This window comes from Pinus tabuliformis, chromosome 7, assembly GCF_031772625.1.
Source record: "Pinus tabuliformis cultivar Carrire ecotype Pingquan chromosome 7, CPIR1, whole genome shotgun sequence".
Taxonomy (NCBI): domain Eukaryota; kingdom Viridiplantae; phylum Streptophyta; class Pinopsida; order Pinales; family Pinaceae; genus Pinus; species Pinus tabuliformis.
Genome location: NC_142293.1, coordinates 415,090,244 through 415,109,768, shown reverse-complemented (window position 1 = coordinate 415,109,768; position 19,525 = coordinate 415,090,244).

Here is a 19,525-nt window from a genome sequence, read left to right as displayed (position 1 = left end):
TTTGATAGATGCTGCTTTCCTAGGGTTAACCGGTTGAAGCCTCTGACGAACCGGTTTGGCACTTTCATACGTCTTGATCTCATGTTGAACTATAGAAGGATCAATGCCAGGAATTTCCTGATAAGACCAAGCAAAATACATCTCGAAATTCCTTGAAAAGGTCGGTGTAAATTTAAATTTCTTCAAGGGATCACTCAATTCCGATGAAGAGATTCTTGATGATGTTAGGGTCCCTAGAGATGTTTATGGGTATCGTTTTTGAAATCACCGAAATATTACCTTCAACACGAATGTGTGCTGGAGCCAAAGGGTTTGACACCGTACAAACATCACTAGTGAGGAGCTTGGAGAATCTGGATTCTACTTCCTACAATGGAGGAAGAAAGTATGAACGATGGTGTAAGTCTTCCCAAGGTCGATTTATACCCATCATTACTTCAAGGATTGCCTCTTTAGAAGGTAAAACTGAATCTAAGCAGTCCAAGGCAGAGGTAGAATCAAGGCTCCAGGCCGGGGCCACATCACCATCTAAGTCCTCTTTTGAAAAAGGAGCAGAGTGGTTGTCTATAGAGTCTACGATAGACTAATATCTAAGCTCAGCTGCAGATATAGGGAATGCCATTCCATTTACTTGTCCTTCAACTAATGTGGTCGTAGGTGAAGGCAAGGTCCAAGGGTCTGAAAAATACCGAGTTCGGAAGAACTCTTCTCGAGGAGACTCCTCATATGATGAAATAGCATTAATTTTACGGAAAGGAGAGGGAAGATCAAAGGTACACATCAATAAGGAATACATTCCCACTCCTAAATTCTCAGTAGGCGGGCGAGGGTTATCCACTAAAGGAATAGTAGAGTCAGAGCTTGCTTGAGGATCGACTGGACAATAATCCATTTGATCAACCTTAACTATTTCCCCTGATGAGGAAAGCAAATGACACGAAACAGAGTCGAAACAACGGCGTCTGTTTTGTATACCTAGTTCCTTCCTAATAGGATATTATAGTCTAGGTTAGCATCTATGACTTCTACTTCAATATTGATGACCTTCCCCCCAACACATATAGGAAAGGTCGGGATAATCCCATGCGGCTTATGAGAATGACCATCAAATGTAGTCAAGGCGGTAGGTGAAGGAACGACCGAAGGCGATCCAATAGCCTTCCAGCATGACATTCACATGATGCACGTGGAAGCTCCTTCATCTATAATGGTACAAAAAATGTTGATTTTCCGGTATGTAGACTTTATTTGGAAAGCCATATGATGAGGGAGTCGCTTTTTGACATTTAACATGTCAAAAGTGAGCACTAAAGAGTTAGTTGGATCGACTGCTCCAATCGCGGAAAGTAAAGCACTTCGCTGAGCTGGACACAACTGGAGAACCTCTAAAGCGGACATGGCACATGGACTCTGAGCCAGATCCTCCATAATGGAGTAATTCTAGGCGGCCCTGGCATTAGGATTAATAGTCGCGCGTTTAGCGGAACCTTTCGATATCCGTGGTATAGTCTCAATAGGGGGTCACTCAATATGAAGGTCAGTATTTCTGGGAATAGTCTTTTCCTTGGAAGTTTCAACTTCACCATAATCACGTGATCGAGTAGCCACATGGATGTTAGAACCCATCATGAAAACATTCAATGATTTTTCCCCTTCCTGGTTGCCCCCAGCGGAGGTACCAGGATTTGAACTCGCGCCAGCAAGAAGTTGCCGCCCTTGGGGAAATGGGTTGGTTAACACAGCTTGAGAACTAGAAGTCCCTTGTTGTCCTAACAAGCGTTGAGCGTCTTCAATCTTAGGGTAGAGATGAGTTAAATGGTCCCCACTGCACAACTTGCATGGAAACTTGACTTTCCTTCTAGACTCATTTCTACCACCACCAGCGTTGTTGCCGGATTTATTTGCATCAGGCTCCTAATCCTGGTTCTTTTTCTTACCTCGTCCTTTCTTTTTCCCATTGGAATTTTCATTTCCTTTGGGGTTATCAGATTGGATGGCCTTAATTGAAGAACTTTGGGAATCCGGGGGATTAGACGATGTGACTTCGTTGTTAGAAGCAGTTTGTAAGGACAACTGCTGCAATTGGTTCAACAAGTTCATGGTAGTTGTGCCTACTGACCCAACGATACCATCCATGTGCGGACCTGGCTTCAGCTTAGCTACGACAACCTTAGACCCAGGAGCATCTGGCAAGTATTTTTGTAGGATCCCAGACTGAGAGTAGATCAATTTAATTGTTGGGCCCTAAAAATGGCTTTCTCCTCAGAATAGACTCCAGACATGGAGACATCCTTGGAGATCTCGGGTTGTAAAGATTTCGAAAACCACTCGAGACAGTACTCCGGAGGGATTCCGGCTTTAATGAGCCTCTTTCTCCGTCTCCATTCCTGAATATGGTCAGAAATGTGAGTTGCCTTATCCTGACGAAAAGTGGCTAGAAGTTCAGTTCCGGCATCATAACGGACAGGCAACTGGAAATGATTTAAGAAAATATTGGCTAAGTCAGCGAAAGATGTAAAGTTGTCCCCTGGCAACTCTATATACCATTTGGCCACATTACGAGTCAAGGTGCGTTGAAAGAGTCTCAACCTAATCGAATCATCGATAAGGGAGTTAGATGAGCACCACAAATGGAATGTGGTTACATGGTCGCTAGGGTCTTCACCGCTCTTCCCTTCGAATTTTGGAATGTCCGAAGGGAGTTTGGTTGGGACCGAAGACCAGGCCAGATTGTATTTGATTGGGTCATTCGTTAACTTAGTGAGATCTGGTAAGTTCAACTTTTCCAGAAACGGAAGCCTAGGACGACCTTGGGGATTCCGCCCAGACTAGGCAGAACTCCCAAAGTTCTGAAAAGATTGTCCTAGATTTTGGGAGGCACTAGGCTGCCCAAAGTAACCAGTAGAACTGGCTGAACCAAAAGGCAAGCCTTGTGATCCAGCAAAATTCAGAGTTTGACCAACTCCACCGTATAGCCTCCATAACCAGCAAAGTTTCCTCGTAAGGGATTGTAAGGAGTTGATAACCCTTGATATGGATTCCAAGCCGAAGCTAGTGGAGGAATACTTTGAAATGAACTAACCGTGGAGTACGGCCTATTCCCTTGTTGGCCAAAAAATGGGTTCCCAGTTCCCGCGCTACTAACCCCAGGGTTAGTCCAACCTTAGAAAGGATTGGTGCTTTGTCCTATAGAAGAAAAAGGCATGGACCCTACCGTCAGGTTGGAATGTGGTATATGACCACTTTTGAAAGGAAAGCCCTGGAATGAAGTCGATCTGCCCATCATGGACGTAGCGACACTAAACGGAACCATTGGAATACCCTGTGAGTGGGTGCCAAATGGGAAGAATCCAGTACCAAAAGCATTGGTTTGCGCATTTCCACTCGTGGATGGAATGGAGGTAGACCCAACTAAAGATGTGCTAGCAAAATATCCAAACAAGGAAGCAGAGGAGATGGAAATCATTCCTCCCCCTTGCACCAATGTTGGGGTTTGCATAGTCGTAGCACTTGTAGAAGCCATGCTTCCAGTAGTGGTCATCGATGGTAAGCGCGTAGCGTAACCTAGACTTGACGGTCTATGCGTTAGAGTCCCAACGTATTGCAATACGTCCGAATGACTAGATGGTAGGGGAGAATTTGGAGCCACTAACGACTCTGAGAGTTCTTCTACCTCTATGTTATTCTCCGCTTGAAAGAGAACTCAAGAAAGGACTGGAGTGTCCCTCTCTTGTTCAGAAGTGCCAGGCCTTGCTTGAACACTAATTCCCCTGAGAGGAGGATCAATCCCTGATGCGTCAACCGGCGTGGGACGAAACCCACCGGTAGTATTACCTCTGCGCCTTCTAGGAGAAGGCTCTAAACTTGGTGGTGAAAGACCATGAAGTCTTTGAGACCGTCTAGGAGATCGGTAAGCCACTTTGAATTTTTTGTTATGATCTAACTAAAGACTCAAAAAATTGAAAGCTAGGCCAATTAAGAGCACAGAGCACACACTATAAAGTCCCTAAAGATAATAGCCAGTCAAACAGCTTCCAGGTATTTCCGCTCTGGGTGATTAGGACCGCACACCAAAATACGAGAAAGTGAATTAAGGGGCCTTCTGAAGATAGTCTGGGATGATGAGGGCCTAGTCCTATCAGCGAAGGTATCAGAGGAAGTTACGCTGGCCTCCTAACAACAGCCTGCGCTGGTGCAAGCCCCCAAGCTTCGCAAGGGTGCCCTCCAGTAGTATTGTCGAGAGTGATGCAATGTCAACCTCAGGTGCCACGAGATTCCCCTCCGTAGCCACCTATGTATATCCCTAGGAGTAGCAACTATGGATACCAACTTGTCGCAGAAGCCAGGCGGAACAGTCGTGAGGTAAGTTCAGACAGGTAGGAGAGGGGGTATCTCTCTTCCCTGTCTTCACAGACCCTCGTGCTTAACTCCCAGATCCGGAGCTTTCATGGTCTTCCTAACGCTATTGGATTTTCTCTCGTTATTTAGACTCCTACGTTTGATGTTTATATGGCCATGGAGAGTTAACTCTCAACTCGCCTAATCCAAGGCCCTAAAATCCTAAACTTGTTGGTGTAACTGACTAAAACAAAAAATTTCTAGTGAATTTTAGTTAGCACTTGATTTTAAAATAGGCTGTTCGTTAAGTCACAAGGTAACGGAAGTGAAACTAGTGGTGTTTTTTGATGCAAAAGAAATTAATAATAACTTAACTATATGCACATGCACTTTTTTCGTTTTTCGATGAAAAGCAATTTCTATAGGGTTCAGAGGAACTTTTAATAAAACAAATTTTTCTTTTCTTTTCGTTAATTCACACTTCACACTCACAAAAGTTAACAAAGCTATGTATGCCTAAAAAGATATGAAAATCTATCCTAATGCAACAAATATATGCGGATGCAAGATTTAAAACTACTCTAAGAACAAAAACAAAAAAATTAAAGTTTCTTGCTTATCTATCTTTATCTTGCCACTTAAAATGTCTAGATGCAATATGAGATGCTACCATTCATTTCGTCTAAACACTAAAAACGAGTTCTAAGACAAACGTAAAGCACTTTCATTCACTAAAAGGAAACCAAATTAAAACCAAGTTCAAGAAAGCAAAAACTAAGTTTTTCAAAAAGATTTTCTTCAAAAGCAACAACAAAAGAGTCTTTTCAAAAAATGCTCTCAACAACACTGAAACTTGTGATTGAAGAATAGGCAATCAAACAATTTTGGAAGTTGACACCACACAACGGATGAAAACTCAACAAAAATAAATGTGTTTAAAAGTGCTCTTAACAATCAAAAGTAGCGATGAAAGATTTGGCAATGAAAAACAAAAACATCAAAAAGACAAATTCCAAGAAAGTGTCAATCAACAACTTTCATGAAACAAAGAAGTGGATGGTCACAAAAAGTGGTTTTGTCAAGCAAACAAAAAGTCACCAAAAGCAAGATTAACACAAAGATTGAAATCAATCTTCCTACCCTGATGAAACAGAGCAGCCAAGATTCCTAGCAAGAAATCTTGCGTATTTTAGCAAAAAATGATGACGCTTGCAATCAACAAAAAACAAGACCAATACTCCTTATAATCAGAGAGAATTCAGAATAATATGATCATTGTAAAACAAATAATTGATACTGGACAGTGACTATTTCAAACCAAATCAAACCACCAGACAAACCTTCAGAGACAAAAAGATTTACAAATCTTGAAAATTGCAAGATATACGCGACTGTACTGATGTATAGGTTGCGTGTATATGCGACTGTATCTGAGGAAACCTATGTATACGTGGGTTCACTCAAAGAAACAAGCATATATACGCCTCTGTAACTAAGAAAAAGAACGTATATGAAAGGTTTCAAGAAAAATAAAAAACAAACTGAAGAAACTGGCAAAACTTAGAGTTCAAAAACAGACCAGACAATAACAGCAAGCAGACAAGGCAGCTGAGCCCTTATTGGCTTGAAAACAGCGAAACTAGGAACAACAAGTATGTTGTCCCCAGTGGAGTCACCAGTTCTGTTGGAGGGAAATGTTCCCCTAGGGCTTTTGGGTTGAAACCCTAGGAGATTGAAAGTTGTCTATACAAAGAAACACACATTCATGCAGCCATTATGCTATTATAAGGAAATTCTATGTTAAGGGTATGTACCTTCGGTCCTAAGTTTGAGAAGGTCCTAAAGGGTCCAAACCCTTCTTGGAGTTCCCTTCTTCTCTTTTGTCATACAAAACAACCAATTCAAAGAACACAACAGTATATGGACAAAAACTTATAAAGAAACCATCTTCATGTTATAAAGAAAGGTAGTTAGTTATGAAATCCAAACAACCATTTACATATGAATTCTAAACATGAATATCATTAACATAAAGAAGATTCATTTCGGGAACCAAGACATGTGTTTCTTTTATTATAGACAAATAAAGTACATAAAAAGGAATATTTTCACCTGAGTCACCTTCAGTAGGCTCCAAACAAAGCTTCCTTCCAGATCCGTTCCAGCCTTAAGCCTTTAACAAACTCCTTCCATGACTCTCTCCATGATGTCACAAGTAATGGATGAACATCAACACACACAAGGAAACAAAGGTCTCCTGTACAAATGGGGGAAGTGCAGAAGGCATAAGGATCTTCAGACTTGGTCAGGGGAAAAATATCAGCATGATAACCTTTCTCTCTCTTCTCTCCTCCCTTAGGCCTTCCATTTGAGGTCTTTTTATACCTCTCCCAAAGTATTTTTTTAGTTGGGAGTTGGTTGGGAACAGTTGGGCCATGGGCACTAACAGGTGATCAGCAGGTAAAACCCACAATCTCTACCCATAAATAAGTAGTTTTATATATTTTTAAGTGTTTTAATACATATACGCGGGTTGGGTATACATAGACCCGCGTATACACGCATTTAACTCAGGGCAATGTCGCGTATAAGGGATAAAACACTGTTTTTTAAATTTTAGGACCAGGTCTGGAAGGAGGGGTTGCCCTAGGCCATGAGTGCAGCATCACAAACCATAAGAGTGAGATTTGGAGCTATAACACCTACGTATGCTAAGGGCGACAATGACACTTGCATTGCGAGAAGAATGCATGAGACAGGTACTCCACTAAATAGCAAAATAATCCAATTACATCAAAAAGGTAAGCAAAACTTATGAACACATAAAATTACAAAGCACATGCCCAACACGACACTAGGCACAATACTTTTTCAGGGTGAGCCCTTATGTGGGCTCCTTGAGTGGGATTCTGTCCCAATCCTCCAGTTCATATGCCCCCAAGGGGAGGACTTTCATTATGACATATGGACCTAGCCAAATGGGTCGAAGTGTGCATGCCTCCAAGAGATTATCTTTTGGATGATATAGCGATATGAAATTGCACTCATGGAAAGAACAAAACCTATCCTCTTTTGTAAATTAGGTTCATACCCGCTCCTTGTGAGCTGCGAGTGCCAAATCGGCATCTCAACGGGTTTTATCTAGTTGTTTGAGGTATAGAAGGTGTTCTTCTTTTGTAGTGGGGCTAGGCATGGGTTCAACGGTTATTTCAAGGGAAGGAATTGGCCACCCATTTCGTTTTGCCTCATCATAAAGTTGGGTCTCATGCGCAACAAACGATAGATTAAAATCAGGAATTTCCTCGTGAGACCAAACAAATTCATCGTGGAATTCCTCATGTAGGTAGGTGGACCTTGCAATATCCTCGGGACTCCAATCTTCTCACATCTAGGTGTCTTCCACGACGTCCGTCGTGACAGAAATATCTATGGGCATTGACCTGGAAGTGTCGTCCATATTTTCTTCCACCCCAAAAGTTTTGATGCTTGTATAGGGTGGGGAAATGATTTCATTCATGTTAGAGGACAGGACTTGAAGAGGTATCATGTCCGAATCAGATGTCAGACCCCAAAGATGCTAATCCTCCAAATTTTGCTCTCCAAAACGCATGATTTCATGAATGGCTTCGTCCGTAAATGGGATTTGATCGCATGGATCTAAAGGGGGAGAAGTTATGGGAAATTGGGTGGTACCATCGGCGATATCCAACATGACTGGAGATGTGGATGAGGATTGAATGCCTTGGTAGGCGAATTCAGCCAGTGACAGCGGCATCTGGTCTCTGAATGTGTCAAGGTCTAAAGGCGTCGTTAGGATTCAGGGAATGGTCAGTTCATGAGGAATTGATGAAAGCATGTTGACCGATTGTGGAACCTACGGTTATGGAAGAGGAAAATAACCCATCAGGGAGGAAGCCTTCAACAGACCGGTACCTATACTAACAAAACTGTCAGTTACACCTCCTACTAGGGGTACGGAGCCACTTGGTAATGGTGAATAATTAGGGGTGAAGAAAGACAACTGATCCACTATAATGACCTTTCCATCCAATGGAAATAGGATGATACGAAAGATAGTGGATACGATGGCCGTCATGGCATATGTCCAACTGTGACCCAGCAACAGATTATAGTCGAGTCTCTTGTCCACGACTTCTACATCCACCGTTACGGTTTTCCCAGCCAAAGTGATGGGAAAACTAGCTAAGTATCCTTTTGTGGCAAAGGTGTGGCCATTGAAAGCTTTAAGGGAGTTCGACGATGGGGAGAGGGTTGGGGAACCCAAGGCGAGCCAACATGAAGCTAAAATGACGCAGGTTGGAAGCACCTTCATCGATGACAGTTCGGTGTATACCTTTACCTTTCAAAGTGATATGCACTTGAAATACAAGCTGGTGGGAAAGGGGAAGTTTACACTTGTCCATGTTGAAAATAACAAGCATGGAATCCGTAGGGTCAATACCCCTGATAGCCAAAAGCAAAGCTTTCCTTTGGGTAGGGCATGTTTGTAATACTTCGAGCACCGACATAGACGATGGAACTTGCGCCAAATCCTCTACGATGTTGTAGTGTTGGGCGACACATGCAGATGTATTATACGTTGTGCGTTGAAGTGGCCCCTTGGGGGGTCAAATTACAAAGTCCTCAATCGACCTTTTGATATGCAAATCGTTGGGTGGCGATGGGTTTTGAACTGCGGATGGTTCTACTGCCAGAGCGACAGGAGCTCCATAAGATTTGGCTGTTGTGGTTAGTTCTACCGTTTCAAATGTGTAAATGGTAGAACTTCCTTCACCAACTGAAGGGTGTTGCGAACTATCGCTGCCCCCTGACTTGGGTTGCAGTTGGTTGGAAACGAGATTTTGTTGCTATTGATTACGAAAAGTATTTCTAAGGACAGTAGGTGCCTTACTAGAATCTTTCTTGGTAAGGTAATATGTGCATTCTTGAAGACGCGGACAACACCAGGTTATGTGATCTTCAAGACCAAGTTTGCACAAATAGTTGGTGCCTTTATCCTTTTCTGTATTAGTAGGCATAGTGTTCTTCTATTTCAGGTTGGGTTGCTTAGATGACTACTCCTCAGAAGGAGTGGTCTTGTTCTTATTCTTCTTATTCTTACTACCGGATTTCTATGTAGAATGCACAGAGTTAATTGCAGTGGTAGGAAGAGTAGTCACTTTGGTAGATGGGTCCACTGCCAGCCTGGCAACGGAACCTCTGAGTTGTTTTACAATGACCCTGGAGTTTTCGCCGATGATCCCGTCGGCGTGCGCTCCAGGGTGCTGAGTTGTGGGAGGATTGGGGTTACTAGGAGCATAGGGGATAATGTCGTAGAGAGTTCTAGACTATGAATAAATCAAATCTAAGTGTTGGACACAATGTATGGATTGGTCCTCTGTGACCACACCACCTAGAGCGACATCTCTAGCGATTTATGGGAGTAACAACTTACAGAACCAGTCTGTTAAGATAAAATCAGGGATGGGGGCTTTGACTAACCTTCGCTTATGTATCCATTCATGGATATGATCAGATATGTGGGTGGAGGTATCCTAACGAAACAAAGTAGGGAGCTCCATCCCTATCTCATAACGGATAGGTAACTGAAAGTGCTTTAGGAACTCCATCGCTAAAGCGTCAAAGGTATTCACTAACGCACATGGTAACTCAATATACCACTATTCATCATTGCTAATGAGGGTGTGAGGAAAAAGACGTAACCAGGCACTGTCATCCACCATAGAGTTCGAAACACACCAGAGATGGTAGGTGGTGACATGAGTGCCCGGATCCTCCCCTTGTTTTCTGTCGAACTTAGGAATGTCCATCGGTATTTTATGCGGGATCGGTGACCATTGTAAGTTGTGGTAGATGGGTTCATTTTTCAACTTTTATAAGTCAAGAATATCCAATGTTTCCAAAAAATGAAAATTGTTGGGTGCCCCGACTTGGACCATGGTGATGACAGATGACCTGAGGAGCTTTGTGCTACTCCCATCGTTTGGTTCCCCACGGTGTACATGGGCTATGTGGTATAGTAGTTGCTTTGTGGTACGGTGTTATAGAGTGGATTTCCATGAGGATTTTGATACTGGGGTATGAAGTTGCCCCCAGTATAAGTGGTGCCCCCTTGACTCATCTGATCTTATGAGTAAGGTGCCCCCATGGATTGGGTCGGAATACCTTGTGTATTCCCAACTGACATGGAACAAACCATATGGCTTTGATTGATAGAGGGAATACTCATGTCAATCAGCGACTATCCATGCATGCCTGAGAATGGCGGGGGAGCTATGACATTCCCCACCGTCATGTGCATATTGGGAACCACACCAGATATCTGAATCTGGGGGTTGGAACTGTACATTGGCTACCGAACTTGTTGTTGGTAGACTAGAACCATGCCCATAGTGCCTTATTGAGTGTTATATGGAGCACAATATGTGGCACTAGTCGCACGTATGCTTTGTGGCACCATAGCAGTGGAACCTGGCATCTGCTGGGTTCCACTTATAGAGGGTGTTATGTAAGTTGCAGTACTTGGGACAAACGGGATTGCAGTATTCCACATTACCAGTGTTGTGATGACCATCGACTGGGTAAGTGGTAGAGGACCAACAGTGTCTCTATAATTCCACAACGCTTGAGGCGTCAACTGGATAGATGGGAGAGTTCCTCCTACTGAAGAAGGAAGTACAGGTACCACAGGAGTAACGAGAGGTTTCGACAGATCTATAAGAAGAGTGTTAAAATGAGGAAGAAATCCTTCTGTGAAGAAATCTTCCAGGAAACTAGAATCATCGGTCATCCAGATAGATCCCATATGCAATTTAGGAGACTGATTCCTCAAAGATGAGGAATCTGAGTCAGTGGAACTCGGCAGATCCTTCATAATGAGTGGGGGAAGTCCTAACAATCGTTTGGATTAACGATGAGGGCAGGATGTAGCCATTGTGACTGTTAAGTTTTATCATATAAATTTTAATGTGATATTCTTTAAAGTCCCGAAAACAATAGCACTCAGATACCTAAAAAGAAAAAATACACTAAATATGTCAATCAGCAAACAGAGGGAAATTACCTCGTGTGATAAACACCGATTACTGGAGATGAAACCTAGTCTCTCAATGAGTAACAAAGAAAGATGGACAAATGTATAGTTACGCTTACTTTTTAGCTTCGCCCGAACCTCAGATTGAGGGCCCAAGTACTCTCATGAAGACGAGCACCCTCCCAAAAACTGAAGACAAAGTAGATTCATCTGTTTGAGGTACCAGGACAGCATGTCCCAGTCACCCTAGGTAAGTACCTAGAAGTTTTGGCCACTAGAGATACCTCAAATCACAGACATTACCAGGGGGGACATAGTCATAGACAGCACGCTGTGTGGGCAGGATACCTGAGTCCTCGACTCAGTTCCGAAATCCCCAAAGGGACCCCCAATACACAGAATGCCCAAAGGAGTTGTAAGATAAGGTGGGCTACCTTCAATTACAGTCCGATGTTGTCTCGTATTTCACTCTGTTGTTAGTGGAGTGGTCTTGGTAATATGAGTGTAGAAAGATTTTTCACTCGTTAACGACACTAGTTTTTATTTTCAACCTGGGGCAATTGACTCACATCCTTATCCCAAGGTCCTAATCTAGCTAATGTTGGTTTGCTCAAAAAAGAGTAACTGATTGATTTTAATGTAAATTTTAGTGTACTTGCTTTTTTGTCTTCAGTAGGGGTGTTGACATATGAATATGATAAGAGTCTCGACTCAATAAACCGTGCAGAACAATGCTTTGAAAAAAAATTTCAATTTCTTATGCAAACAAGTCTTATTCTACACATGTATCATTTCACATATTCAAGTATTCATCAGTGCATCTAAATCCATTCAACACTTGCATAACTAAATGTTTCTTTTCTCAACCCCAACAACTACTTAAACCAAAATTTTGCAACCTACAACTATTTTGACAGAAGGAGATATACAGTTTATCAACTTTTCTTTCAAAAAAAAATGTCTTTTATGAGAGAAAAACTAAAACATTTTCTTAAAAATAAATTTTTAAGACACAAAATTTGTTAACATGATACTATTGAAGATCTTAATTTAGCCCCTGAGACAAGTTTCCCCCCTTTTGGTCCACAAAATCTTTTGGAAAACATGGAAATGGGAGACTAATACTTTGTTTCTGTGTAAACAAAGAGTTAGTTTTGCCACTAACGCTCCCTGTGCATAGTCAAAGAGCTTTATAAAGCTCTGTGTAGACCAGAAACCTGCATTAGTGAGGGAAATATGTTATGAAACCAGCTCAAGAAAAAGATAGAAAATATAGATCAACGCCTTAGAATTCAGCCTCTTCGAGGGGGCAACCTCCTTTACATTACATCAATGAACAATTCTTGGATGATACAAATGAAAAGACCTCCTTTCTATATATAGGAGTCCAAGCGGTCATAACATAATCAGAGTCAACATAATAATAATAATGTAAGGGCACAATAATAACAATAGTGAGCTTCTATGGGGCACAATAGTAACAATATGGGCACTACATGGGTACATCAATATAATAAGTGGGTTGTACTAATAGCAATAAGGGGTTACACTAGTAGTATATGGGCCTAACATGCCCCTCTCCTTCAAAAAGCATTGTCCCCAACGTTCGAGTAGTTCTTGATGCTTCTGTATAAAATTATTGTCCTCCCATATGGAATATGCAGTGGATAAGTTCTTCCACTTGATGAGATACTTTGAAATTGATCGATTTCATAGCTATTGGGTTCTTGTTTCTGTGACTGCTCCAGGTTCTAATATGATTTTTCCTTCTTCTTCAATTTCTGGCAATATTGTTTGAATTGGGATCTTTCGAATAAGTGGCCATACTTCTTCGTCCTTCTTCCATTCATCCCTTGCTTCATTTATCCAATCTAGTTGGATAATAGAAATGGCGCACAACAATGGTTCCACATCCTCATCCTTGAAGAGTCTTCCCATTCGGTAAGGTTGCCATTTTTTTAAGTGCATGTAGTATTGCCAACATTTCTCATAAATAGCTTGCTTGAGATGTAGCAATAAAAATACCCAATCACCTACATCAAAAAAAGTTTCACTACGATGTTGATCTACCTGTTGCTTCATTTGATTTTGCATCGAAGTAGTGCTATCCTTTAAAAGTTGGAGAACTTGTTGTTGATGCTCGATGTGATCTTTCACTGCTTGAACCTTTTTCTTCTTAATATGCCCTTCTATCTCTAGAGTTTGAGGAGAGGTAATTTCTTCCAATCCCTTACAAGATATGGTTGGATTCATTTCTTGATGCTCGATATGATCTTTCACTTCTTGAACATTTTTCTTCTTGATATGTCCTTCTATCCTGATAGTTTGAGGAGTGGTAATTTCGACCAATGAGTTACAAGATATGGTTGGATTCATTTCTTCTTTCTCGATGTGATATTTCACTTCTTGCACCTTTTTCTTCTTGATATGTCCTTCTATCTTGAGAGTTTTAGGAGTGGTAATTCTTGCCAATGATTTACAAGATATGGTCTGATTCATTTCTTCTTTCTCTGGGGTGGGGTCCTGGCGTATATCTTCTTCATTTGATGTTTCTTGATCATTTTCTTCCTCCTCTTCATATTCTATGTAAAATAATTTCTTCTCAGCACACTTATGACATTTAGTGCATTTTCTATCACAATTGTAACAAAGCCCTTTTTCTCTTTTTTCTTCCAATTGTTGTGATGTAACCCTTGTAGGTTATGGAAGGCTAGGAGAAACAACACTTCCATCTTTATAGTTGTGATTGGTATGCTTCCTGGTTTCCATAATTTTTCTTTCCACTATGTCACAAAGCTCTTTTACTCTTTCCAATTGTTGTGGTGTTGCTCTACAGAAGGTTTTGCTCTTTGTATCCTCATAATGTGCTATCATTTCCTCCATGAAAATTGACCACGTAACAAGTTGTCTACGAGAACAAAAACCCTCATACCATAAAAATTGATCTGGTTCTAAATATGAATATGCAATACATACCCCTTGTAACGGTGGTACACCATGTAGATCAAATATTGCTCCATCTGAAGTATCCAATTTACAGGATCCTTGCCATCAAACTTCCTCATCTTGCTTTTTCTTGATTTTAGGAGCTCGATCTTGAAATGACTGTAACTTTGTCCTTTCAAATATTTAAGTTCTGAAATTGCAACCTATAGTAGCCCTTTGTGTCCTCTTTCCAATGCCATCAGTCTGATCCAAATTGGATTCTCCAAGAAATAGTTATGCACAATCTCCCAAGATGACCTGATTATAGACCTTTCTAAAAGAGCAAACTTGTATGAAGTGCCACGTGTCACTATTTCGACCTTTGGCACTGCAAAATATATACAAGAAGCTACAGTCCATCCTCTTTTTGTACCTTCTTACAAAATTTCAATCCGATGCTCAGAGAGAAAGTTATGATGATTTTCCCCAGGTCACCTATTTGGAATTTAATTCAGGATTCTCCAAAAAGACCAACTTCCTCAGATCATATCTCCGCAAATATAGCGCAAAAGGCTCTGAAATTCAGACCCGAGATTCAGTGCAATTTCTTCTCACATGGGTTTTTTTTTTAGCTTCTGAAACATTGCAGAAAAAAAGTTATAGCGAAAATGCCACGATGACCTGTTTGGAGCAGCGAAACCCTAGAATCCAAAGCTCTGATACCAAATGTTATGAAACCAGCTCAAGAAAATGATATAAAAGATAGATCAACACCTTAGAATTCAGACTCTTCGAGGGGGCAACCTCCTTTACATTACATCAATAAACAATTCTTGGATGATACAAATGAAAAGACCTCCTTTCTATATATAGGAGTCCAAGGGGTCATAACATAATCAGAGCCGACATAACAATAATAATGTAAGGGCACAATAATAAAAATAGTGGGCTTCTATGGGGCGCAATAGTAACAGTATGGGCACTACATGGGTACATCAATATAATAAGTGGGTTGTACTAATAACAATAAGGGGTTACACTAGTAGTATAGGGGCCTAACAAAATAGCTCAAAAAGAGGGCTTTTGGGATCAGTTTCTGAGGAGAATGCAACTTTGCAGGATGCAAAAAGGTAGATGGTGGATCAGAAAAGGATTTGAAGAAATGGGAAGCTCATAGAAGAAACAGAAGAACTAAGAGGAGTCCAGGTTGATTGGGAACTAGCTGTATAGTCCCCAGTGAAGTCGCCAATTCTACTATGGGGTAAAATGCACGGGATGAAAACTACTCTCAAAGGTCTTCCGAGGACCTTCGACAGACTGTAAGATTATCTGCAAAAGCTACCTGTTACACACATGTTCATCTATCAGGCATAAATTGATAGGGTATGGAAAGAGGATCACCTTTGGTTCCTTCTAGATTCACTTGGGGATCTCTGTGCTGCAAGAAGAACTCCTTGTAAGCCAGCTCCAAGACGATTCCTGCACAAAGGACAAAGTAAACCAATCACAGCATACACCTCTGAAAATTAATATAAGAATCTGTAAAAAACATGTATAAATGTATAACTTATCTACTCAACTCGAAAAGCATCAAAATGAACAAATAAATGCACAATATCACCGACACTTTGGAGTAGGGAACACAACTGTAGTTCTATATTCAGAATGGAAGAGTGATTACAACATTGCATTGTATTAGCCTTCCTTACCCCTTCTTCCTCTCTCTCTCTCCTTATTTTAGCTAGCTCCTTCAAGAATATGATGGTTCATAACAGCTCTACGGGCTAACCTTCTAAACTCTCTGACCCTTTTGCAATGGCCCTCTCGTTGCTTATGTAGCAATCGAATTAGGACTGTCGAAATCCACCTATAGTTCATTAGGGCAAAAACCATGAACTTGCCCTATTTACAAGCTTTTTCCCATTTGCCTTCATTCTCGGAATAGAATTTCTCCAAATATCTTGAATTTCGGAGTTTCCTTGCTTTTCTTGCACAAATATAGGGATTTAATATCTAGATATTTATGAGCAGATTCGTTGGCAGAACCTTCTGAACATCACTTAAGTTCACTAACGCTCCCCCTGGTCTAACAACAAGAGTTAGCAGGGTGACTAACGCTCCTTTATGCTTGGTAACAAGCTTTATAAAGCAGGTTGTCAGTGTATAGAGAGTGTTAGTGTGGATTCTGGGCCTGCAACTGTGGTCATTGATTCAGTCATCTTGTCTTTCTCCTATGAGTTGATTAGGAGGTCAATTTGTCCTATAACACTAAGTTTCTCATATGATTTTTCTTTTATGAAACTTTATATTTTTTTATTATTTTTTGAAGTTGGCGAAGTAATATGTCTATTGCATTTTGCAGACACATGTGTTCACATAATATTTTTCTCAACTATTTAAGTAAATTGAATAACCAAATGTATGCTTTCAAAGAGGACTCATAAATGAAGATAATGGTATTTTTAGAAATTATTTTGTTGTGTATATTTTATGGTATTGATTTTTTATTAAACCTCTTTAATGCAGTTGAAAAAAAGTTCAAGCATCATGTTTCAAATAAATTAGATGAAAAATATCAAATGAATTCGAAAATGTCAAACTCATATTCCATTGGATAGAGGATTCCTTCATGAATCATACTTGATCAACTCTAGCACCTAAGGAAAAATTTAGCCCTAAGTCTACTAGGGAACAAAATGACTTTCTTTTTTTCAAATAATGTAAGAAAAATGGAATTAGAGAAATAATCCGGGTACATATCAATGGTTCTTGGAAAAAATTTATTCCAACTGACCTTTCGCATTAAATTCATTAGGTAGGAAGTCTCGTGGCTTCTGGATTGTTCAACTAGCTTCCTAAAGAAGCCATTGTCATTGACAATCTAAAAAGTCTAGAAGTTTCATCACCAGGTATAAAAATCCTTCTTTGGCAATGCAAATTTCATGTTGTTAAGTTTGTGTTACTATGATTTGGTATTAGAGCGAGGTTGAGGGATTGAGAGGGTAAGTTATTTTCGTATGTGAAACGAGTGTGATAAATCATTAAGGGTGTGATGTAGACATACTGAGAGTGTGGTGAATAGAAGATTGTGTGTAGTGCAGGTTCTGGTGAGAATTTTACTGCAAGTTGAGTTGTTGAGAACGTGCAGTATGAAGTTGGAGTGTGCATAAGGGTGTGTCAGTGAAGAGTTGTGCGCTTGTATGTGATGTGAATTTGGGCTTGAGAATCTGAAATTCAAATAGAAAATCAATTCTCGCTTTCGTTTTCTGAGTGTGGAGGTGAGCAAGAAGTCTATTTCATACTATTTATAGTGCATTTGGTGGTAATTTGGGAAAACTCCAAATTTTTTAGGCAACAAAGTCATATGAATTGTGCTTTGTCTTTTTCCCTCTTTTAACTGTTGTCTCGTTGATTCCATAAACTCATTTTCTTTATCAACTAAGGCCCTATTAAGTAGATTTATATAAACCATTTGTAGTTATAGTTTAACTACAACTGTTGCATGTTTGAAACTTGTTTAATTCAAGCCGCTCAAAAATGAAGTTTTGGTTTATGTGGAATTAAGTTGAGGATTCCATATTTTAGAAGTGGCATGTTTTACAAACATGGTTATTTATAGTGAAAAGATTTTTTATGAATCACATCCTCTTTATTGTTAATATACAACTCCAAGTTTGAACTAAGTGAAATAATTTTGTGGTCATTGTTATCACTCCAAAATTCCATTTGAAAGTTTAAAAGAAGGAAATGATAGAGGTAACCACAAACCACTTTTGGAGATCAGGACCTAGCCTTCCTGATGCTCAGAGAGGGCTCTCTCTTTATAGTTTAACTTTGTTTTGGTTAATAAATTTTAGGCTAGTTATGGTTGCACTTGGGTTTTGTTTCGAACTTGGGTGGTGGGATCACTTACTTAGATGAAAAGAGGTTTTCTTGTGCCATTGGGCTATCGAGTCAAAAGTCAGACAAACAAGACTGGAACAAGGTTCTAAAATATAGTGTCTGCAAGCCAAGATAGGTGAGTTTTTGGAGATCTCAAGGGCTGGATGGTGAGGTAGCTTCTAATCAGATCCAGGGAGCAATTAAGGGTTCCCTAGGTTGGATTATGGAATGAATTGAAAGATGTCAACTGGGATGGGAGAGAAATGAAGGATTCTCAGATCTGGGTATCAGAAGAAAAAATGTAAATGAATAACTATGCAAAACAGAGTGTACTTAAACAATTTCTGAGTGATTTCTCCATTTAATACATTCAAATTTAGAAAACAATTAAGTTGTGAAAATATAAGAAATGTAACAAAATCACATAAAGAAGATACTTCACTGCAAATAACTCATCTCATGAATCCTGCAGTTCAATGCTTTTTATTACTTTGGTCCAGTCTGTTGACTTGAAAATGGTATAATGACCCTTTGGTTCAAGATCAAAATAATCTTACAAATGTATAGAAATCCACCACTAAATACTTCTAAGGGTGAAGTATTTAATTAAAAAAAATTACAAAATATCTCAAACTACTTGGAGAATTAATCTAGAAAAATAAAAATATCTTCATGCAAGAAGATAGAGACAGTTATTGAATTGTTTCATTTTGTCCCTGTTATTTTGGTTCTGCTTGCTATAGACATTGATTTTTATCCCTTTATGCTGCTAGGTTGTTTGGCTTTCACATTGGATGTTCCGTTTTACTTTCATCTTTCATCTGATACTCTTTTACCTAATACACTTTGACTCTGCTGACCTGTCAACATCCTTTTACCATGCTCTTTTACTTTTTACTGCACATTCATATTTTTACTATATTTTTAGTACAGTAAATCATAAATTTTATGCCATGTTTCTTCATCTAGTAATTGGATATTGAGCATTTTCCTGTATATATCATCTACCTTTGTATATTTAGCAAAATTAGGCTTATTAATAAACAGGTTTTTTAGCTCATGCTGGAGGTAAACAAATTTTCAAAAGTTTGATATAGTACTCTGCCTATTGGTATGCCACTCATTGCTGAAGTGTTTACCTGCTCTCTGGCCACTTCCCTGATCTTCTTATTGTAATCTTCCTGTGTCATTAATTTATCATTTATAACCAAGGGATTAGGTAATCCCTTTTCTCTCAAAAGTTGAAACTTGACCATGAATCTCTCAACGGCTAGTTGCATGGTTTGAAACTTATCCTCCAAGTTTAACATTAAATTCCTCTTAGTG